This window comes from Sarcophilus harrisii, chromosome 4 (assembly GCF_902635505.1).
Source record: "Sarcophilus harrisii chromosome 4, mSarHar1.11, whole genome shotgun sequence".
Classification (NCBI taxonomy): Eukaryota; Metazoa; Chordata; class Mammalia; order Dasyuromorphia; family Dasyuridae; genus Sarcophilus; species Sarcophilus harrisii.
In genome coordinates, this window is record NC_045429.1 from 279,837,514 (window position 1) to 279,862,444 (window position 24,931).

At 37.0% G+C, this 24,931-nt stretch overlaps 1 protein-coding gene across 2 annotated transcripts in view; it reads right to left on the reverse strand.

Annotated features, from left to right (window-relative positions):
* Nucleotides 1-24,931, reverse strand: part of KCTD20 (potassium channel tetramerization domain containing 20) — a 76,401-nt gene that overhangs the window by 35,987 nt on the left and 15,483 nt on the right. The window lies entirely within an intron of this gene.

Sequence of the window (24,931 nt, forward strand, 5' to 3'; positions counted from 1 at the left end):
AAAATAGAGATAATAAAAACACCCACAATAGCAGTAACCCTTCTGGTGATGATTGGAGGATGAAATTAGACAATATTTATAAAGTACTTTGTAATCCTTGAAGTGCTATTGCCTTTTTTCTTTTTTAGCACCTTTACAAACAATTTTCACATAAATAATCCAAATGGTTCCACAGTGACACTAAGATGTTTAACCATTTGAAAATACTAAGGCAATTTTTTTTTCAAAATAATATTCCCTCACTCCAGACATAAGTTCAGGTCAGCATATCTGCTCTCAGAAAGATTAAGTTATATTGATGATATGAGATAGAATTCACACAAGATAAGTAAATGCAAAGTATTGTCAGAAAAGAGAGGATACTAAAAACTGAGAGGAATCAGGAAAGCTTCACACAAGAGACAGTCTCTGAATTGAATCTTGAAGCCAAGCATCCTGAGATATAGAGAAGAGGAAGAATGAAGGAATTTGTATTTTATTGTAGGGGAAATAGAGAACCACAAACTATTTTTGAGCAGGGCAAATGTCTTAGGAAAATTAATTTGGCTACTGTGGAGATGAGAATATAGCAGAAAGAAATCCTGTTAGTCTAGGCAAATGATAATGAGGGCTGTGACTGGAAAGAAGAGGTTCTTCTTTGATTGGGAAGATAGTGGTGTCCTAAAAGAAATTAGTGAAGCTTGGTAGAAATGGAACTTTGGGGGAGAAAATGATGAGTCCCATTTTGGATATGTTGACTAAAATTAAGGAATATTTTGCAAATGTGTGAATCATATTTATACAGAGCTTAATGTGTCACACTCTCAAATGTACTTTCTTCCTTATCCTTAATAACCCTCAACAAACATTTATTGAGCATATATTAGGTACAAAGCATTATATTACAAGCAGAGAATAAGTTCTAGCATCCCAACATGAGATGAAGATATCTCTGTGTTCTTGTGATATTTCAGCAAAACTAAGTCTAAGGGCAGAAAAGGAATGAAGCCATTTAAGATACAAAAAATATAGTATATAACGAAGGAAACTTTTTGACATTAAATTTCATAAAGGCACACAGTTTTTAATGTCAGAAAATACCTTACATGGAAGTTAGGAATTTATGTTGTTAAGTTGAATAGACTTATTCTTATTTCCACCTTTTTTCCTCTCCCTGCTTCCCCCAAAAGATAGTACAATTTTCAATCTTTTCTAGAAAGCACAAATATTCTATCCTAGTTTCCAACTTTAGACACCATTAGTAGGTAGGGAAGTATTGTTGTTTGGGAAGAGTGAAGAGAAAAAGAGAGGAAGGATCACAGGATCATATATTTAAAGGTGGAAGGTATATACCAAGTGAATTCATCCAACATCCTTCATCTTAAAGGTAAGAAAATACTTGGAAATCTATCTGCTAAGACAAAATAAAGTCAGATCTAAACAATAAGAAAAAAATCAATTGTTCATGGGTACTCAATATCACCTTAAAAGTAAGGGAGATTATTAGACTCAAGACTATTAAAGGATGCTTAAAATCATATTGGTAGAAAATGGCATGGGAGGGATTTAAATTCACATCACAGTACTTCAAGATCAATCCTTCAAGTTCAAATTTCTCAAGCCATGAAAGCTAGTATGCCTTACAAGTATCTTTTAATCTATTTTTTATTTTTAATGTAGTAGCTATAGATTCATTTATTAAATGTTATTCTCTCAAAACAGAATTATTTCTGGCCCAAAAATAGAAGATATGGGCTACAAGATGTAAATGAAAAAAATGTTTTTCCTAAACCATTTATGAGTTGAATTACTAAAATTTAAGAGTTAAAAATTCCTCATGCTAAAAATGGAACAAGAACTATATTTAAGAATACTTGAAAACACTTTCCAAAAGCAATTTTAAGTATTCTCCTAAAAAATGCTGTTAGCAAACCCTTTTCTTTTTAGTGCAGAGGGTCTACTGAGATCTGCAAACCACTTAGCACAGTATCTGGCACATAGCAGATATTTACTAAATGCTTATTCCCTTCCCCCCAGTGGCTGGCACATTTTGTTGTTCAGCTGTTTCAGTTGTGTGAAGTTTTCTTGGCAAAATTACTGGAATGGTTTGCCATTTCCTTCTCCAGCTCATTTTACACAAGAGGAAACTAAGGCAAATAGAGGGAAGTGTCTTGCCCAAGATCACACTAAATGTCAAAGGCTGGATTAAAACTCATGAAGATGAGCCTTTCTAACTCCAGGACAGGCCCTCTATCCACTGCACCACCCAACATCTACCCCTCACACATATTAATTAGATGCTTAATAATTATTTGTCAATTGATCAACTAGGTGATTGCAGTGACTTACCGAGCAATGCAATCACACACTTACGTAAGAAGAAAAAGGGTCAGGTGACACATTAAAAAATGTGCCTCTCTCAAGTGAACTATTCAAAACCTTCTCCAACAGAAGTAGGAAATGTTTCTGCCCCATTCTGGGAAATATGAATTGTTTCCATTATGTGGCTGGGTTGCCCTATCATCCACTCACTCTGATAGCTCACTGTCTGACATCTTTCAATTTTGAGTCCTACTGGGGCTAAAGAGTGAGAGCTTTACCATAATTACTCCCTCCACCCTTCTGAGGATCTTCCTCAGGAATCTTGCAAGTTCCTATCAGTTCTTCCCCTGTATTAGCTCCCAGGGACTTCCTCACCAAGATGTGGCTATTTTGACATTAATGATTAGGAGAGAGTCACAAAGCTAGTCTTGGCACTCTATCTGGGATAGGTCCATGCTAGTCATGTCACATGCCTCCTGCTGCCTCCTTTCTCCTCCTGTAGATTACTCTAAGGCAAAAAAAATCATCCCTTAGGATCTGCCTCCTTTGAGGTAGATTCTTGGTAGCCTCTGGCTGTTCTGAAGTGATTTCTAGGTCAGCTAAAGGCATAAAACATCCCACCCATGGGGAGTCAAAGCCTCTCCAATGTCTGAAAAAGTTGGATCTGATCCATATTCTGTCCTGCTGCTCAGACACATTTCCAAATAGAGAAAATTGGGGCTGGGTCTATAAGATACTAAATATCATAGTGTAATTGTTGCTTATCCTTTCTATATTAGACCAAAGTTAACCTCCTTTGTTAACTGTTTAATGATCTAGGATTGCTTCATTTTGTCCCAACATCAAATATGAACTAAGAGGATAGCAGCATCAGGCCCACCCCTAACACATCTGAATTTTCATAAATTTCAAATTAGTGGAGTCCAAAATAAAGAAGTGCTATATTAGGATCAATACTTAATATATTATTATAATTATTATTATGTTATTATAATAATTATTAGAAACTTTTCATATGGTAGATTCATGACTAATGCAAGAAGGCCCTTAATACAAAGTGAAAATTACCAAGTTCTTGATCAGTTACTGATGATCATCTAACTATACCAACATAGGAGTCTCGAAAGTATTTTCAATTCATCACCTCTCTGATAAGAGGTAACTGAAATTACATTTTACTTTACCTCCAACACTTGAACAAGAAATAAGTGAGGTTTGTTTTTGTGTTTTCTTTAGTGTAACAATGGGTTAAAGATCTATACTCATCACACAACTGCATTGTCTCATGTCAGCCTTGACCAGAGACTGAAAAAACCAAAGAGCATTATTATTATTATTATTGCTATTAATACCTAGTGCTTTTAGGTTTTGCAAAACCTTTTAGGAACATAATCTCTTTTTATCCTCAGGACAACCCCAAGAGATAGGAGCTATTATTATTTCTATTTTAAAGACAAGAAAACTGAGGCAGACAGAGCTTACACAACTTGTCCACAGTCATACAAATAGTAAGTCACTATTGAAACCTGAATTATGTCCTGATTATAAATGCCAAAACTGTTGATGACTAAGGGAAGTGTTGCTGAGTGGAAATTAAAATAACCCTGATGCTTTATCTAACATCCATCAAATTGGCAAAAATGGTAAATGGCAGAAACAGATAATATTTGAGGAGCTATGAGAAAGCAGGCACATTAAAACATAATTACTGGAACCATGACTTTGTCCCACCAATCTTAGAAATACTAGAAAAGTAACTACACTATTTACCCAGTGATCTTTATTCTGGGCAAGGAGGTCAACAGTAGAAAGAGAAGTCCCATATGATGAAACATTAGTAGCAGAAATGTACAATGGAAAGAACACTGACTCAAAGTCAGAGAACTTGAGCTTATATCCTACCTCTGATACTTTGTATCTGTATAAACTTGGATATGTCACTTAACTCAGAATCCAGTTTCTGAAATGTAAAATGAAAGAATTGGGCTAGGTGACCTTTTAAGTCTCCTTTATTTCTACACCTCTGATCGTCTATGGCACAAGAGAAAAAAGGGAAGAAAGAAAGAGTTAGGGAGTAAGGGAGGAAGAAAGAAAAAGAGGGAAAGAAGGAAAGAAAGAAAGAAGGAAGGCAGAAAAGAAAGGAAAGAAAGAAAGAGAAAGGAAGGAAGAGAAAAGAGAAAGAAAGGAAAAGAAGAGAAAGAAAGAGGAAGGAAGGGAAGAAGGAAGAGAAAGAAAGGAGGGAAAGGAGAAAGGAAGGAAGAAAACAGAAATGATGTGTATGTCTATTGATCAGGCAGATCAATAGGCAGAACAAACTGTTGCATTTCTCTTACATTTGTAAGGGAAAATTATTATAATATAAAAAAAGACAAACATGGAATCCAGAGAAACATGGAAAGATTTGTATGAAGTGATGCAGAACAAATAAGATGGAATCAAGAGAAAAATAAATGGAGACTTTAAAATTACTAAAAAACAATTGAACCTAGAAGTAACTTCAATGACTAATCTTAATTCCACAGAAAAGATGGTAAAATTCACAGGATTTAATAGAATCTCCTGTCACATTCCTTCTCTATTTAAGTTTCCCTCCAACTGTTTTTTACATGATTCCTGACTTTTTCTCCTTCCCCTTCAATTCTGTATTCTTATCCCAGGTTCATGGTTCTGACCAACAAAAAGAAGAGTGAAAAAAAATGTTTGAGCTACAAATAAGTGGGCATCAGAATTGTGAACAAAACCAAGAGCCAGTTAATTGATGAATCATGTAGCTGAAAGAGGGAGAGAGCAGAAAGGAGGTTCTAAAGCACAAAAGCTATTGCTAGGTCTGTAAGGTAGGAGGGATCTGGTAGCTAGAACCCAGCTCCAGGAGGCACAGTGCTAGTTCTGGAGTCAAAAAGATTCATCTTCATGAGTTCAAATCTAGCCTTAGACTCTGATTAGCTGTGTGATCCTGGGCAAGTGACATAACCCTATTTGCTTTAGTTCCTCTTTTATACAATGATCTGGAGAAGAAAACAGCAAACTACGCGAGTATCTTTGCCAAGAAAACCCCCAAGAAACTCCAAAAAAGATCATGAAGAGTCAGACATGACTCACCAAGAATAAAGCAAGATCCAAGGTTGAGTCCTCACTAGGGAAGTTACAGAATGTTAAGCTAGACAAAGGGTTGTGTCAATTTGTGGATATTTTTATGCCGAACCACTTGTAGTCAGCCCCACCTTTCAGTTCTTTCTTAAGTTCCTTCAGCTCCCCAGCTTCAGCTGTCTTCATTGTTCTTTCTCCATAGTAACAGTCCTCAAAATCATCAAAGACATTATTTTCACCACCCTTTCCTCCATTTGCTCAACACAAACCCTAGACTCCTACTCTCCCTAACCATCTCTTTCATGTTCTAAGTCTACCATTGCTACTACCATATTATATCTGTCTCAGCTATTCTCTTGTATTTCCTGTGAGATGTTTTTATTGTCTGAACTAGATTTTTAATCCCTTAAAAGCAGCAATAAAATATACTCCTTTTTGTTGCCACAGGAGGCTATAGGCCTCTGAAATCAACAGACACTGATAAATATTTCAATAAATATTAACAAATACACTTATTGTGTGCAATATGCTAGGTTAATACTGGAGATAAAAAACATGCAAAAAGACTTAATCCCTGTCTTTACAGAGCTCAGTCTAATAGAGAAGTATAAGGCATGTAAACAATTATCTATACTGTTAAAATGGAATATCCAAAGTGCAGAGGAAAGCTGGTATGTGAGTGGTATGAAATTGAAGGAGGGAGAAATCACCTCTAATTTGTAGAGGCTGGGAAAGGAAAAAAAGGGAGGGGCTCACTGAAGAAAAGAAGCTAAAAATAAGAGATTCACAGGTAAAGCCATACCTAGGTTATGGCTCAAAGGAAAAAAATTTAAGAGGTGGAGATAAAAAGTAGAATTGCAATCTGAACATTAAAGAGCAAATCATAAAAAAATAGATGTATTCAGTTAGGAAACATTAGTTAGGAAACATTCTTAGCTAAATAAAAGATGAAATTAGAAAATGTTAAATAAATAATTATTGATTATACAAAATTGAAAAGCTTCTGTAAAAACAAAATTAATGTTCTAGTAGAAGATAATTTTCAGTTGACTGGGAAATTTTTGTTTTATCTCAGATAAACATTTGGTATCCAATTATATAAGCAACTAACATAAATCATATACATATAAATATATAAAAATTTTAAAAACTTATATCAGTACAAATCATATACATATAAAAAGCACTCCTCATTAGATAAATTGTCAAAGGATATGAACAGAGTCCTCAAAAGAGGAATTGCAAACTATTAATAATCAGATGAAAGAATCACTAATAATATGATAAATGCAAATCTAAATAGCCCTAATATTTCACTTCACATTCAGCAAACTGGCAAAGATGACAAAGATGGAAATAGTCAATGTTGGAGTGGAAATGGGAAAATAGGTACGCACACACACATTGCTGTAGCTGTGAATCAATATAACCATTTTGAAAAACAATATGGAATTACCTAATCTTTTTAACATAGAGATTTCATTACTAGGCCTATGCTCCAAGGTGGTAATTGATAAAACAAAAGATCCCATATGCACCAAAATATGTGTAGCTACACTTTCTGTGTTAGCCAAGAACTGGAAACAAAGTCATTGCCATTATCAGGGAATGGATAAACAAATGATGGCACATGAATGGAATGGAACATTACTGTGCTATAAGAAATGATGAACATTATCAATAAAAAAGAGGGAGAAATTACTTAAATGAATTTATGTGGTGAAGGTAAGCAAAGCCAAGAAAGCAATATACACAATGAATACAATAATGTAATTGGAACCAATAACCACAAAATAATAAAAAGTAAATTATGAGGAGCAGCATGTATATGAGAAGACACTTCTGTACATTCCTTTCTAGATATAGGAGTTTCATCAGTGTGGGACACTGCATATGTTTTCATACTGGGGGGATACACACTCTGATTTTGCTGATTTATTTCTTTTTCTTTTTAAAGACTTATTTATTTATAGGATAGTTCTTTAGGAAGGAAAAAAAGGATAGGGAAATCTGGGCCACATAAAAACAAAAGCTATCAATACAAATTTATTTAAATATAAAAAAGGAAGAGATGATTGTACAGGGGTAGAAGAAAGGGAAAGTAAGAGAGAATCAAACTCAGAGGGTAAGAGACAGACAGAAAGACACACAGAGACAGAGATAGGGAGAAACAGAAAAAGAGGGGCAGGAAGAGAGGAAAAGAGAGAGAAAGGAAGAGAGGTAGAAAGGTAGAAAGGGAAAGCATGGGAGAGGGGGAGAAGAGAAGAGAGGGAGAGATCAAGACCAGTCTGATTGGAATGTGGAATGCACAAAGGGAAGTTGTATGCAGTAAATCTTTAATTCTTATTATTAATACACACACTATAATGTGTATGTATGTATGTATGTATGTGTATATATATACATACATTATATATATATATATGTATATATATATATATATATATATCACATGTAATGTGATCAATTAGGATTTATAGCACTGATGCAGGACTGATTCAGTATTAGGAAAACTATTAGCAGAAGTGAGTATATCAATAACTAAATTAAAAGAAATATTATATCCATAGATACAGATAAAGCATTTCGCAAAATACAATACCCATTCCTATTAAAAATACTGGAGAACATGTGCAAAAATATTTGTAGCGGCATGGAACTGGAAACTGGGTGAATGTTCATCAGTTGGAGAATGGCTGAATAAGTTACCATATATGAACTGTGAACTATCTTCCCCTGTCAAGAAGAAGTCCATCTGGCAACTATCAGATATAACCAATTCCCAGACTATCCTGTTGGTATAGAGTGATTATAGGAATAGAACTCCTTTGCTTATCCCTCAAATCTATGTACATCTTTGTACAACCTTTGAGATATTGATTAGCATAACTTTACACAGCTCTGGCACCTGGTCTACCAGGTGCATTCCATCTGGCTCCTTGATTCCCCCATCTTTGAGCTCCCTGGCATTTCCTCTCCTCCCTCCCTTTTGAGTTCAGACCTTTACTCCTGGGAAACCCTCAAGGCTGTATTTTCCCTATAAAAGATTTGGTTAAGATGAAGATCTTTGCTAAGCCCTTTTCAGGACTAAGCCCACTTTCTCTCTCTCCCTCAGAGTGCTTTCCTTTTAATGCACCTTTCTCCTTACTCTAGCTAGCTCTGGATAGTCTAACCTGCCAGTCAATGGCTTTCTCTCACTTCATGGAGTACTTCCTTTCTCTTGATTAATTGTGAGTTCCCCAGGGGAATTTGTCTTCTTCCTAGCTAACTATATGCTATCCCAACTCTATTACATATTTGCTACTTCTGGTGTCTATTTGTCTCTTATTGTGTCTGTAAACGCTTCTCCTAAATAAACCTTCCTTTTGGCAAAGAGAATGGTTATTGTGAATTTGTCACATGGTTATTTCAAACTAGGTACTATTATCTCAACCTCATCATTTGGTGCTCAAAGCCCATGGCCTCCTCCTTACCAAAAGTGGACTGAGATCTTTTGGGGGGAAATGATCTTTGGCGTGAGCCTTGGGGTTGTTCCCCTTTTGGGGGATGTTCCTGGGTCTCAGGGTCTCTGGCGGAGGCCCACTCTTCAGGGAACCCAGTTGGGTGGTCTCATTCAGTTGGCAATCTTGACCAGGGACATGATCGTACCCTCTATTGAGTTGAAGATTAGCCTGGAACCACTCCCAGTAGCTCAAACTCCAAAATAAGTAATCTCTTTTCAATTGGAGATCTAGGCCCGAGGCAATTGTCAATATTGATTTTTGAATGGAAGCCCCAAGCCTCAGAGAGCTAATAAACGACAACTATGAACTCAGAATCTTCATAGAAGTCCTAAATAGGACCTTGCCCACTGTTGAAGATATCTTCTCAATGTAACCCACACTTTGCTATATTCCTTGTCCACTAAGAAGTCTGTCTTCCTAGCAAGCTGGCTTCTCAGTGCCAATAAATCCCTTTTTGCCACACAAATTTCGCGTTTATGAATTCTTTAATATAGGACTTGTGCCTCCAGCCAGAGGAGATCTCCCACCCCAATTCTTGCACCTCATCAAAATGAATTCCCCAATAATTTTTCCTCCTAAGGTGTGCTATGACCTGGAGGCCAGCAAACATTTGGTGCTCTAAAACCCACTGGCCTTCATCTGAAGGCCTCTCTTCATTATCTCCTTCATCTGAAAGTAAGGGGATCCCTCCCCTTTTCTACTTTCTAAGTCTTATTTTATTCTGTAGCAGAGTCTTTAGTGAATTCTTAGGGTTGTTTTTCTCCAAGGCTCACTTAGCAAAAACTGGGGGCTATGCCATCAAAGTTATTCAGATCAAGTTTTGCCATTTCTGGTGTGGACCCCACTTTCTGGGACCGTGGATCTGTGGGCATTGGCTAAGAGGATGGAATAGGAATGGAAGAGGCCATTGGAGTATAGGATTGTTTTTGGCTTTCTAGGGTTGTTTTCACTCCCCAAATATTGAAAAGGTAAAGTTTTGGGACATCTGACCAGTTAAAATTTAAAACATTCCTATCTTTTTCTCAATTAACTAGAGTTGGCCTATTGTGCTAAATATAGCTGAATTAACATAACTAAAAGCCCTCAGTGATCTGAACCAGAGGCTGGCTGAAAAGCAGCAGAAAGACACTTTTAGAGGGAAGGCACTATGAGGAGGAAGGGAGTGACCTCACAGTGGACTTAGTTCTGAAAAAACTTAGCAAAGATTATCAGAAACAGATCCGTTATAGAGGAAATATAGCACTGGGGGTTTTCCAGGTGTAAAGGTGCAAATTCAATAGGGAAGGAGGGCCAAGGATTTGAGGAAGTGCCGATGAGCCCAAAGGTGGGAGAAATCAAGGAGTAAGATTGAATGCACCAGGCAGACCTTTCTAAATATATGCTAATCAATATCTCGAAGGTTGTTTAAAAATACACAGAGGTTTGAGGGATGGACAAAGGAGTTCTATTTTAACAATCACTCTATACCAATAAGATAGTCTGGAAATTGTTTATATCTGGTAATTTCCAGATGGGCTTCTTCCTGATAAGGAAAGATAGTCCACATCACATATACATATATATGTACACTCACCTCTAAACCTGTGTGAATATATTCACTGCAAGTCTAAAAATATTAAATAATTCTTTCTGAGAGTACATTTATTTTTAGCATGAAATACAAATAATCTGTAGACATCAAAATCCATTTTCCCCTTATTTGCATTTTATTTCCCTGAAAAGGTCATAATTTTTTGGCTATTTTTACCTCAGCCAAACTAGGAAAAAAATTAGTTAAATATCCTTTCTCTGACCTGTCCAAATATTCTAGATAGGTAGGTAGAACAGAACCTTAATTGCATCTGACCAGTAGACTGATAAGAATCAATCTCATTAGATTCTTATATAGTGTTAGCAAGTAAAGCAATGATGCAAAAAACAATCTTATGAAATATGATTGTGCCATAAGAAATGAGAGGAATGATGCTTTCAGAAAACCTGGGAAGACTTATATGAATTTATGCAAGTGAAGTGAGCAGAACCAGGAGCAGACTGTATGTAGTAACAATAAAATTGTATGATGATCAACTGTGAATGACTTGGCTATTCTCAGTAACACATATCTCAGTAACACAGTCATTTAAGACAATTCCAAAAAACTTGTGCTGAAAAAGGCTATCCACCTCTAGAGACAGAATTGTTGCAGTCTAAATGCAGATCAGAGTATATTTTTAAAGCTTTCTTTATTTTTCTTTTTTGGGAGGGAGTATGATTTCTTTTGCAACATGGCTAATATGGAAATGTTTTGCATGACTGCATATGTGTAATCTGTAGTAAATTACTTGCTTTCTGGAACTCAATTTTTAAAAAGGAATATGAAATTTTGTTTTTTACATATAGTTAAAAAATAATAATAATAGCTTTTTATAAACTAACAAACCATTTTAGTTAGCAAAGAGTCTGAAAGCTACAATCTGACAGAAGTTGAATTAGATGGCCTCTGAGGTGACTGTTGAGAGATTTTATAGTTCCCTTTCTTACTTCCACATTCTGGCTTCCCAGTCAGTTGAAATCTCATCTTCTGCAGTACATTGTTATCAGTCTCTCCAGCTGCTAGTGTTATCATCTTGGAGGTAACCTTTTACCTACTCAGTATAAATAATAGCCTGTATTTACATAACAATTTAAGATTAGCAAAGCGCTACGCTTCACCAATTCACACAACAACCCAGTGAGATAGATACTAATTTCCCCATTTTACAGAAAAAGAAACTGACCAAAAAAGGCTAACTGATTTGCCCAGGATCCCAGAGCTAGTATTTATCTGATGCCAAATATGAACTTGGACCTTCATATTTCTGAATCCAACTCTCTGTTCACATCTTGTGACCATAACAAGTTTTTAATAAAAGCTTCTTAACTGGGAAGACAAGTAGCAAAAACTGTAATATATGGTTTCTTGGCCATAAAAGGAAAAGGAAGAAAAAAGGAAGAAGTAAATTAGCTTCCAAAAGGGACAGTGGGACAGATTCATAGTCAACCCAGTCTCATATTCAGACTCTTGATAGTATCTCCAAGGAGAGGGTGTGGAACAACACGTTACTTATCCTCCATTAGAGCAGCTTCAAAAGGTTAGGGATGTACTTGTAAAATTAAGAATGGTCTCCAGACTCAGTTAGGATCCAGTCTTTTCTATAGATTTTTCCTCAGGCCACTTTAGCCCAAAGAAATCCTACCCCTCTTTGAAGCCTAATTAGCACTTACTTTATGTATACTTTTGACATTAAAACATAAACTACCTTATGCATATAAAGTCCTTTGGCCTTCTAAACTGTTGTTTAATTTTCCTTTCCTGAGTAGAATAAAAACTCCTTAGAGGAAAGAGACTGGATCTGTGATTTCATTAGTGAAAGTAACAGAATATAGCTTTTAGGGGAGACAGCATTCCCCAAGTTCTGAGTGTATCTCAGTCATGGGGATTGCTAACAGGATTGATATAGTCCACCACCTGTCTGTTTGCTAACTCCTCTTGACAGGGGTGAAACTGTGAACCCTTTAATCTGTAAAACAATCACTCTGAAATTGTGTCCCCTTTGATTCCTGGTCTCCCAGACTCCAGAAAGTCTAGAAGAAGGCATATTTTCCAGGATGGGCTTTTCTAAGGTAAATCACCCCCTCCCCGTATTGGTAGCCGGATTCTCATTCAGGAAACTATCAAAGGGATTTTCATTCAATTGGGAGATCTGGGTCTGATATTGAGTGGCTTGAAACTCCAAGTATCTAGGTTTGGGGGCATTGGCTTTCTTTTCAACTGAAAGTTTTAGCCTCAGACTTCCATAAAAGACAAAGCTGCCTACCAGGACTCTTGCCCATTGTGAAGACATTCTCTTCTCAATGATAACCTTTTTATTTCTCTGCTAGGAATTTTGCCACTGAGGAAGTCAGTTCTCCTATCAAAGCTGACTTCTCAGTGCCAGTAAAACTTCCTTTTTTGCCACTAATATTTCGGGTTCCTGAATTCTTTTCACGTTGGACCTGCACCTCCAACCAAAAGGAGATTCCCACAACTCTCTGCACTGCCACAAGAATAGCATCACTCTTATCTCAGACCAGATTAAGAAAAGAGAATGCTAAAGAACTGCAGGGAAACTCAAATTCTGTCTCCCCTGTAGAAATAGGAGACGCAGCAATAGCCATGGGGATCCCATACAACCTTGCCCAAACACCTCTCCAACCTAGTTTTGGGAAAGTGGGGATAAGGCCCAATGGTTGGCATTCTTTGAACCCTGGCACCTGAAACTACCATCAAAAGGAAATCCTGGTACCAGTCACCCCAGCCTTCAGCAGGTTCTCTCCAGAAACTGCCTGGGAAGAATCCCGATACCCTGACAGCACCCAGCAGAACAATGTAAGGTGAGAAAGCCAGTCAGCCTCTGCATTTGGTAAGACCACCATTCTTTGTTTCAGTTGTGGATATGTATTAGGTATGTAATTTATGGCAAATTATTTTATCTCTGCCTAGTTTTCTGATTTGTAAAGAGAAATAATAATTGTTGTTGTGTAGATCACATGACTGCAAAAATGCTTAGCCTTAAAACATGCTATGTGAATGTTATTCATTTATTGGATATAATTGCTTCATGTTTGATAACCTTATGGGTTTTTTAGATGTTACCAACAGATAAATGATTTCTATGTCTATGTAAAATTATTTGGAAATGTGTTATTTGAGATATGATAGGATAGGTTTAAATATATAAAACACATTAAACAAAATCTCATATGTGTATAAGTCCTGGTAAACTTTTAAAAATAATGATTGTAGCCCTAAGCTGCAATTAGTAGAATTTGCTATTAGAGATAAAATCTCTTGGGACTGTAACTTTTGAGTTTTGAATTTGATTGCCTGATCACTGTCAGTAACCCACCATTTGCAAGACATGTCATAAGTTACTCAGATAGATGCCTTCCTGAACTGTCACAGGTGGATATCTTATCTGGGCCAAGAGCTGGGAGGACCACCTTACCCTCTGCTTAAGGTAAGATCTTTCTGACTCAGTTTCCCAGTTCTGTTTCTTTGTTTCCTACCTGATTATTCCTGAGTCTGGCTATGAGATGGAATTATTACTGCATGATCAGTTGTCAAATAGAGCTAAGGATGCTTTATCCTGTCATGTATGTGCTTTCAGACTGAAGCCTAAAGGACTTGTTTTAATGCCTTTATAGTCATGCCCCTTCTTTTTTCTTCTTAAAGCAAATTTCTATCATCAGAGCAAATGGTGACTAGAAGCTATGAGCCCAATACCAAATATCCTAGGGGACAAAATGGTTTTCTACTTTGGATCTTAAAGATGCTTTCTTTTGTATACCATTATATAAAAATTCACAATTTCTTTTTGCCCTTAAAGGGGCAAATCCAAGGACAAATTCCATCAATTAACATGGGCAGTCATGGAGGTAGCTCAGGGCTTCTATGGCAGGCTCCATACATTTGGACAGAACTTGGCCATCCACTATCTGGGTGGTATCTTGATCTGCAGCCCAACCCAAGAGACTTCTGTGGCTGCAGCCATACAAACCCCTAACTTCCAGGCCCCCTTCTCTCATCCAAGGCTATGAAGTTTATTTGCCTATCAGTTCCACATTGACTATCAGTCTATTAATCATTCCCTGAACCTTCCTCAAAGAAAAGCTGTGTACTTTCCTGTGAATGGCTGAATTTTATCCCTAACTTTAGTTATTGCCAAGCCCCTCTAGGTTTCTATTCAAGGCCCTGACACAATTGCCCTCAAATGGAAGCCCTAATTTGGCCAAGGTTTTAAGACCTGAAAACTGAAAGCAGGGTCAGGTTCTAGGAGTCTCTACTCAGTCGCTGGAACTTTATCCCAGACCTCTTGCTTATTTCTTGAAGAAACTTGGTGTCTTTGGGGTGACCCTCCTGCCTTAGCCCTTCTAAGTGAGTAAGCCTCTAAGCTCACCCTAGGCCAACCATTGGAGGTTCTAACCCCTCACTAGGTTCAGAGCATTTTTGCCCTCACAGAGTTTTAGAATTGGGGAAAGAAATGAATGTGATCCAACAGTCAGAGTTACAAAGAGAAATTCCATTTAAAGTAACTACTGATAATATAAAATATTTAGGAATCTATCTGCCAAGGGAAAATCAGAAACTTTATGAGCAAAATTACAGACCACTTTTAACACAAATTAAATCTGATCTAACCAATTGGAAAAATATTAAATGCTCCTGGATAGGGCGAGCAAATATAATAAAGATGACAATATTACCTAAACTAATCTATTTATTTAGCGCTATACCAATCAGACTCCCAAAAAACTATTTTAATGACCTAGAAAAAATAACAACAAAGTTCATATGGAAAAACAAAAGGTCAAGAATTTCAAGGGAATTAATGAAAAAAAAATCAAATGATGGTGGCTTAGCTGTACCAGATCTAAAACTATACTATAGAGCAGCAGTTACCAAAACTATTTGGTATTGGCTAAGGAATAGATTAGTTGATCAGTGGAATAGATTAGGTTCAAGGGATAAAACAGTCAACAAATATAGCAACCTAGTCTTTGACAAACCCAAAGATCCCAGCTTTTGGGATAAGAACTTACTGTTTGATAAAAATTGCTGGGAAAATTGGAAACTAATATGGCAGAAACTAGGCATTGATCCATACTTAACGCCGTACACCAAGATAAGGTCAAAATGGGTTCATGACCTAGGCATAAAGAATGAAATTATTAATAAATTAGAGGAACATAGGATAGTTTACCTCTCAGACCTGTGGAAGGGGAAGGTCTTTATGACCAAAGCAGAACTAGAGATCATTACTGATCACAAAATAGAAAATTTCGATTATACCAAACTGAAAAGTTTTTGTACAAACAAAACTAATGCAGACAAGATTAGAAGGGAAGCAATAAACTGGGAAAATATTTTTACAGTCAAAGGTTCTGATAAAGGCCTCATTTCCAAAATATATAGAGAATTAACTCTAATTTATAAAAAATCAAGCCATTCTCCAATTGAAAAATGGTCAAAGGATATGAACAGACAATTCTCAGATGAAGAAATTGAAACTATTTCTAGTCATATGAAAAGATGCTCCAAGTCATTATTAATCAGAGAAATGCAAATTAAGACAACTCTAAGATACCACTACACACCTGTCAGATTGGCTAAGATGACAGGAAAAAATAATGATGATTGTTGGAGGGGATGTGGGAAAACTGGGACATTGATTCATTGTTGGTGGAGTTGTGAACGAATCCAACCATTTTGGAGAGTAGTTTGGAACTATGCTCAAAAAGTTATCAAACTGTGCATACCCTTTGATCCAGCAGTGTTACTACTGGGATTATATCCCAAAGAGATTATAAAGAAGGGAAAGGGACCTGTATGTGCACGAATGTTTGTGGCAGCCCTTTTTGTAGTGGCTAGAAACTGGAAACTGAATGGATGTCCATCAGTTGGAGAATGGCTGAATAAATTGTGGTATATGAAAATTATGGAATATTACTGTTCTGTAAGAAATGACCAACAGGATGATTTCAGAAAGGCCTGGAGAGACTTACACGAACTGATGCTAAGTGAAATGAGCAGGACCAGGAGATCATTATATACTTCAACAACAATACTAGATGATGACCAGTCCTGATGGATCAGGCCATCCTCAGCAACGAGATCAACCAAATCATTTCTAATGGAGCAGTAATGAACTGAACTAGCTATACCCAGAAAAAGAACTCTGGGAGATGACTAAAAACCACTACATTGAATTCCCAGTCCCTATATTTATGCACACCTGCATCTTTGATTTCCTTCACAAGCTAATTGTACAATAATTCAGAGTCTGATTCTTTTTGTACAGCAAAATAATGTTGTGGTCATGTATACTTATTGTGTATCTAAGTTATATTTTAATATATTTAACATCTACTGGTCATCCTGCCATTTAGGGGAGGGGGTGGGGGGGGTGGGGTAAGAGGTGAAAAATTGGAACAAGAGGTTTGGCAATTGTTAATGCTGTAAAGTTACCCATGTATATATATCCTGTAAATTAAAGGCTATTAAATTAAAAAAAAAAAAAAAAAAAAAAAGAAATGAATGTGAACATCTATACTGACATGTTTTGCATGCTCATGGAGCTATATGGAAAGAAAAGGGACTTTTGACAGCAAAAATAAATAATTCCCCCATTAAATATGCAGAGGAAATTCTACAATTGTTGCAAGCTGTCTACGAACCTAGGGAAGTTTCTGTTATGTTTTGTGAGGGAAACCAGAATGGAGATTCACTTCAGATCAAGAGAAACAGGCTTGCAGATTCAGCTGCCAATTTGCCCCTGACCTTGGCACCTTTCATTCCCCAGATCCCTGACTCTTCACATACACTGCAGGAACAAGCCCTTGGGGAAGAAATGGGGTACATCTTTTCTCCTTCTGGGTGGCTTCAACACCTCAGGCCCGCTTCTAATCCCAGAGGCCAGTCAGTGGGAACTTCTTCTGGCCTGCCCAGAATTCTGCAGGGCGACAATGGCCCAGCCTTCTCTTCTCTAATAACTTAAAAGGTGGCTGAGGTACCCAAGATTATTTATCATCTCCATTCTGCCTGGCGGCCTCCGTTTTCTGGGAAGGTGGAGAAAATGAGTCACATCCTCAAGTGAGTCCTTACTTAAACTGTGATGGGAGACTCCAGAGAATTGGGTGAAGAATCTCCCATTAGGAAGGACCATATAAGGTTATTCTGATTACACCAACTTCAAACTCGAAGGTTTCCTCCCAGCTGGATTCATGTTTCTAGAATTAAAAGTGCTATTTTTGTTACTTCTTCTCCCTCAGACATTACTGACCAATAGAGGACCTGAAACTACTTTTCTGCAGGACTCCTGAAACACTGGAAACATACTGGATAGAGAAGAGTGAAATTTCCTGTGATCTTCTCGCCTTCACTTTAGCTTTCTTTGCTTTTTTTCTTTCTTTCTCTCTTCCTTCCTTCCCTCCTTCCTTCCTTCCCTCCTCCTTCTTTCTTTCTTTCTTCTTCTCTTTTTTCTTTCTCTTCTTCCTTCCTTCCTTCCTTCCTTCCTTCCTTCCTTCCTTCCTTTCTTCTTATTTTCTACTTTTTCCAGATATACCTTTAACAACACTCCAAGGATGAGAGCTTTGCTCCTAGTATTTTCTCTCCAGTTCTCCTCGTATCACTCTGTGGGCCTTCACCAATGGGAGATAACTCCTTAGTCTTTAGTCAGACTAGGGAACTCCATGGGCAATGGGGACATTCAGGATTGTTGGGTGAGCCCTCAGCATCCTCAAGGCAACCCACAGATGGGACCTGATGCATTATTTGCAAAGGCCCCATTCCCAAATGTCACCATCCCCACCCTGGGTGCCATCCCATTTGTACTAGCAATCCCCCACCCAGGGGAATAACCTTTTAACCTATCCCCTGTTTTCTTGTTATAAAGAATCTCTTACCTATACATCTCAACACCTATATCACAAATACAGAAACTGTCACTGTGACCCATAATGGCCATGTTTATGATGAGAGTAAATTCTGTTTGATCTGAGTGAGCCCTGTAAAATTATGTAAAATCACCAAAAAATGTCTCCTTTAATCTACAAATCCAAGTGATCTTGCATCCTTTCAGAGGAAGATAAGCTTTTTTGGGGGAAGTCACAACTCTAGGAATGATTTCACATTTACCTGAGATTTCCCTTAGACTCATTCATAAAATGGGTCTTCAGAAAATGACTCTTTGTAGATCACTTCTTTCTTGAGAATGATATGCCCACCAAGAGAATCCCTCTTGTTGTTTCTTTAACAATAAAGCTTTTTTACCACAGCCTTTGGATTTAGCGAATTCCTTTGCTCAGAACTAACCCTTTGGAGAGAACAAACCCCACCCATTTCTGTCCAACTTCTTTATCTGTACCCTTATTCCTCGTCATTTACATCCTAGATGTTGGGACACTAATACTACTGGAGCAAGTGAATCCAACCCCTCTCACTTTTGCTGCAATTTCACCTCAGCAACCTGTCAAGGTCAAGGGCTCACTGTAATTATGACTATGGACCATCCCTAGAAATAATTGTGAGATATCCATTCCAAACTATTCTGGCAGACTCACTCATGGTGCTTCTATACTACCTTCCTTGAAGCTCCTCCATTACCTCCTGAGAACTAACATTCCTATTGGTATAATATCATATAATTATAATTATCCTTGGGGACAACTAACTAGAAAGCTACCACGAAACTTGACCTCAGGTACCATTGATGCACCTAAGGGATATACTTTTCTTTGTAGGATGAGTTTTCCATTCTACTTCAATGTTTCTGAGGGATCTGTTAAAAGGAATGTCTCCAACTAGAACCTGTCATCCTCTCTACTGAATGCTTAACACCTTTTAATCATTACCGTGCTTGCTTCCTAAGTCACCTGAGTGCTACTTTCACTGTGTATAATGCTCCTGCTTCAAACACTGCATCCACCCCATCAAGGAGACAAAAGAGGAGATTTGGGAGAAAACATTTCTTGGTATTTATCCTAGGAAAAGCTGTCTGGATGAGAGATATTCATGACAGCTTTGTCTACCTCCCCTCCCCCCCCAGTCTTCCTCTGAGTGGGGTTCCTGGTTACTGTCTCTAGTTACCTTCATACCAACTTTTAATTCTTTTTTGCCTATATTTGGCCCCTGTATTTTTAACCTCCTTGTAAGATTTGTTTCCTCCTCCAGGCTCCAAGCTTTGAACTTCCAACTATTTGTTCACCCCGAATACCACTGGCTAACTGATTCTGCAGTTGCCATCTTGCCTCCCCTCTTCAGTCCAAAAGTCACTGGGCAGGGACAGCTCTACACTCCTTGTCAGCTTGAAGCAGCTCCAGAAAATGAGACCTCCGTTCATTTGGACCAAATCAATTTGGGGTTCAAACTGCTTAAGAGGGGAAATAATATAGCTTCCAGGGGAGCCAGCACTAAGGAGGTCACCCTGACCTTGGGGGAGGGGCATCTATCCTAACAATCTGTTCATGATTCTAAAGTTTTCTGGCTTTGTAATCTGTGATGCCAAAGCCCACCCCCAGTCTTGAATGCTATGCTATTGTTCTGGCAATCTGTCTGTCAATGGTTATAAAAGTCCTCTGGCCTACGAATATAATAATATTTCTTCCTTTAGATTTAGGGAAGATATATTAGGGATCCTGAGGCCTCTGACTATTGTTCTAATAATGTGTCTGTCAATGATTCTAAAGTCTTCTGGCCTTAGTCCTAGATCTGCTGGTCAGCGATAACCAAATTCCTGAGATCACTCCTCAGTTCTTCCACTAGGTCATAAAATTAGCATATCAATGACATGAAGAACTGGATAAATGTGTCTCTTTGCTTCTGGTGCTTTGCTAAGTTTTTTTGGAATTTAGCCTGCTTCAAATGGTATTACAATTACAATAAACTTTGCCCTTGACTTGAATATGGGTACAAGCCTGCATGTTCTTTTGAGATATCTCATGACACTGGTCTGTGACCCCCAACCTTTTGGGTCCCTTCCCAACCTCAACAAAAAGAGCTTCCCATTAAGAAAACTCCTTCTCCTATTCAAGGCAGCACCTTTTCTGCAACCTACAGTATTAGTGAATTGCCTAGGGTATCCAGAGTCCCAGAGCCAAGATGTATCAGAAGCTAAACTGTAATCTATGTGTTAGTGATTTCAAGTCTGGCTTTCTATTCACCATGCTACACAACATCTCTATATACAGGAATATAATACAAATTTGTTGACTTAGAAATTTACCTAAATTTGAATTTTTTTTTATTTTATTTATTAATTTTGCTGAGTTAACTGGGGTTAAGTGACTTGCCCAAGGTCTAGAGCTAGAAAGTGTTGTGTCCGAGGCCAGATTTGAACTCAGGTCCTGCTGACTTTAGGGTTAGTTATCTACTGTGCCACCTAGCTGCCCCCTAAATTTGAATTTTTAAGATTATCAACCTGTAAAACTCTGTTTTTTCTTGTTTAGCCCTGTCAGTCTCACTCTTTGTCAGAAAATAATGGAGTGGCTTGTCATTTCCTTCTCTAGTTCATCTGACAGATGACTAAACTGAGGTAAGCAGGGTTAAGTGATTTGCCCAGGGTCACACAGTTAGTAAGTATCTGAGGCTGCATTTGAATTCAGGAAACCTGAAGAAAGACTAGAAGTCTTTCTGATTCCAGTTTGGCACGCTATCCACTGTGCCACCTAGATGCCCTGTAAAACCTTGTCACTGTAATAGTTTTATAAATTTCCCACTGTGAAATCTGTCCCTGAACAACCTTCCCAAAAGTTTTCTTTTCACAAAGAATTTTGTGAAAAGGATGTATGCTTCCTTTCACACAAATTTGGATTCTATAAACCTTAATCATATCTCTCTCCTCAGCTTTCATCATTTCTGAAGTCCCTTATTCTTTCAATCTGCCTACATATGGAAAACACTTTTTTTTTATTCTTGTTCCTAGACTTAGCTTTTTTTTTTTTTTTTTTTTAACAGGCAACTAGAATTACATTCAGTATTCTAGGTATACAAGTACTATGATTTTGTAATCAAGATTAATAACACATTCAGTTTTGTTTCAGATTTGATTCTTGATGACAAGCTGAATTATGTCATTCTTTTGGAACATACACTGTTTTCAAGGATAAGTCTAAAATGAGCCTGAGATTTGGTACCTGGGCTTTGATGGCTAAGTCCACCATATTAGAAGCATGGCATGGTTATTAATAAGCCTAAGAAAAAATGCTCTTACATTACTAATACTACTACAACAACAACAACAACAACAACTACTACTATTACTACTACTAATAATAATAATGATGATGATGATGATGATAATGATAATACAAATTAAAGCAACTTTGAAGTCCTCACACTCATCAGTTTAGCAAAAATGGCAAAAAAGGAAAATGACAAATATGGGCAGAACTGTGAAAAAACAGGCACACTAGTGTATTGTTGGTGAAGGTGATGTAGATATTTTGGTAAACAATTTGGAGTGCAGAAAAGGCATTAACCATTTTGGGAATACCTTTTGATCCAGCCATACCACTATGAGATCCCAAAGAAATCAAAGAAAAATGGAAAGGATCTTCTAAATGTACAGAAATATTTTCTTTTCATGGTAACCAAAAATTGGAAATCGGGAAACTCCTACTGGGGAAGAGTTAAAAAAATTGTCCAACATAAATGTAATGGAATATTATTGTGTCATAAGAAAGGGCAAAATCAGCAGTTTCAAAGAAAACTAGGAAAATCTTCATGAACTGATGCAGAGCAATGTGAGCAGACACAGGAAAACAAATCATACAATAAGAACAAAATTATAAAGAAAAATTTTGAAAGCTTCTGATCTGTCCTATGCCATTATGAACCATAAGTTCAAAAGAATATAAATGCAACATACCATTCATCTCCTGCCAGAGAGAAGATAAATTTAAAATACAGAAAGAAACATACACTATTAGAGCCAACCAATGTGAGAATTTGTTTTTAACCAAAATATATATTTTTGTATTAAGAATTTTTAAACTAAAATTTCTTTAATGGGGAAATGGATAACAGAAGGATAGATTAGTAAAAATAATAATAATAATAATAATTTAAAGAAAAATAAATCATGATGGGTTAATTTTCTTTAAAAATTTTTTTATGTTCATTTTTTACATATTTCCATATGAGTCAGGTTAGGAGACAAAAATCAGAACAAAAGGGAAAAACTATGAGAAAAAAATCTGAAAATAATGTGCTTTGATCACATTCAGTCTCCATAGGTCTGTCTCTGGAGGCAGATGGCGTTTTCTATCCAAAGTTTATTGGAATTGCCCTGGATGACTGAATTGTTGAGAAGAACCAAGTCTATCATAATTGATCATTATACAATCTTGTTGCTGTACAATGTTTTCCTTGTTTGGCTTGCTGCACTCAGCATCAGTTCATGTAAATCTTTCCAGATTTCTAAAATCAGCCTGATTATCCTTTTATCATTATCTTTTCTTGTCATCTTAGCAATTTTCTTTATATTTGTCCATAAAGAACATTACCTGCTAATTTCTCTGTCTATTTCACAGTGCTTTGAGAAATTGCTTTAGCAGTTTGGGACAGGTAGGTGTACAGTGCATACAATTCCAGACTTGAAGTCAAGAAGATCTGAGTTCAAATCTTACTTAAGGCATTCACAGACTATGTGACCTTGGGCAAGTCACTACCTTGTTTGCCTCAGTTTCCTCATCTGTAAAATGAGCTGGAGAAGGAAATAGCAAACCATTCCATTATATTTGCCAAGAAAACCCCAAATAGAGTCATAAAGTGTTAGGTGTCACAACATCTGCAGACCTACAAATTTCTCTATGCCATCCTTCAAATCACTCTGGGAAAATCTTAAATAAATTCAGCTGTGACATCCTTAGAAAAGTGTTTCTTTTCCCTCTGACCATCCTTTATTGCATTTAAACCAATTTTATCCCTGTTGAAATATTTTCCCCAAGCTTCTAATAATACATATTTTAAAAATAGCTTTCCCTCTATGACTTTATCAAAGGCTTTCTTGCAGTCTAAATATTATCCATTAGCTCCCTTTGAGAAGAGTAGGACATAAGCTTCCACTTACTGAAACGGAACCCATGTTGCCTATATATGGGCATGCCCTACATAGGGCAAGGTCTAGATTATACAGTCAAAAAGCAGCATTCTATAGCATTTAACTGGATTATGGAGTATTGTTCTGCCATACAAGAAAGCTAATTAGTTGGCTTGACCTATAATGGGAGACTCAACAGTTTTTTGTGTTTCCATCTTACTCAATCAGGCTGTTGGTTCCTGTGACTTGGTAAGCTGGAAAGCCCCTCCAAGGGAAAAGAATGAAGTTATCATTTTAATATGGTATGTCTTTTCCTTCATAATCTCTCTTTTTAATATTCACCTTAAAAATGATCATATGGTGAGAGTTGTGAAGAGAAAGGTCTTCTAGTAGATTGTTGAGATCTGGTCTTGAATTTAGAGAGATTGTTTGAAAACCATATGATTCAGAGACATCCTCATTTGGAGATGGGGACATTAGTGGAGAACCACCTAGGATTTATGGAAAGAACATGTGCTCCAGCAGCATGACATTTACAGATTAGGCTCTGAATTATCATATGTGAAAAAAAAAATCCTGCTACTTAGGATTATTAAAACTCCCTGGGAAAATGCTCCAGGATGAAAATGTTCCCCATAAGAAGTCTAGTTTTAAGAATAAATCCTACAATTATGCAGACAGTTCAACTCTAGAAAGTCAGATTCTCAATTCTCAGATCCTGAAAATCAACTGCTCCATCTTTGTAGGTGTGACTAGCTTGGATCCAATGTAGTCTTCTCAACTTTAAGGCTATTTGGGTTACAAATCTCTAGGGAGATATGCTATACTTTTTTCAGTGGACAAATGTATATATATACTCTGTCCCTTGGCTGGATAATGGGACAAGGAAGGTTATCTGGATCAGCCCATACATTTTTGTTTTTGTTTTTGTTTTTATGGAGGTTAGAGAATGCTGTACTTTCATTGGTTAATTGCCTGAGTTCCATTGTTATGGGATGCCCCAAATTTCTCTTATTAAGGGTAGTGACTGAATTTCCTCCTGGTTACATTCATAAGATGCATGATTACTGGGACAGGGGATATAACTTCCCTATGTCTCATTTTATGTCTAGATTCTTTCTACTTAACCTTAGAGATATTCTGGGGTTATGAAATTTGGAAGACTCCAAGGGTTTTTGCTAACTGATGGTTGATTTTAGAAGTGAAGTACTTCCCTTGAATTGACTCAATCATATTGGAAGGCCAAATCTGAATATTCTGTGTGTGTGTGTGTGTGTGTGTATAACTCTCTCTTTTGTTTTTACAGTTTCCTCCCCAAGTAGAATAGCTATCTCCTATCCACTACACTGAAAGCCCATCATCAGGCAATATTTAAATCCCAGAAAAGGGAAGAGTTCTATGAAATCTATTTTTGAATGCATGGAATAAGAGATTAGGTCTCCT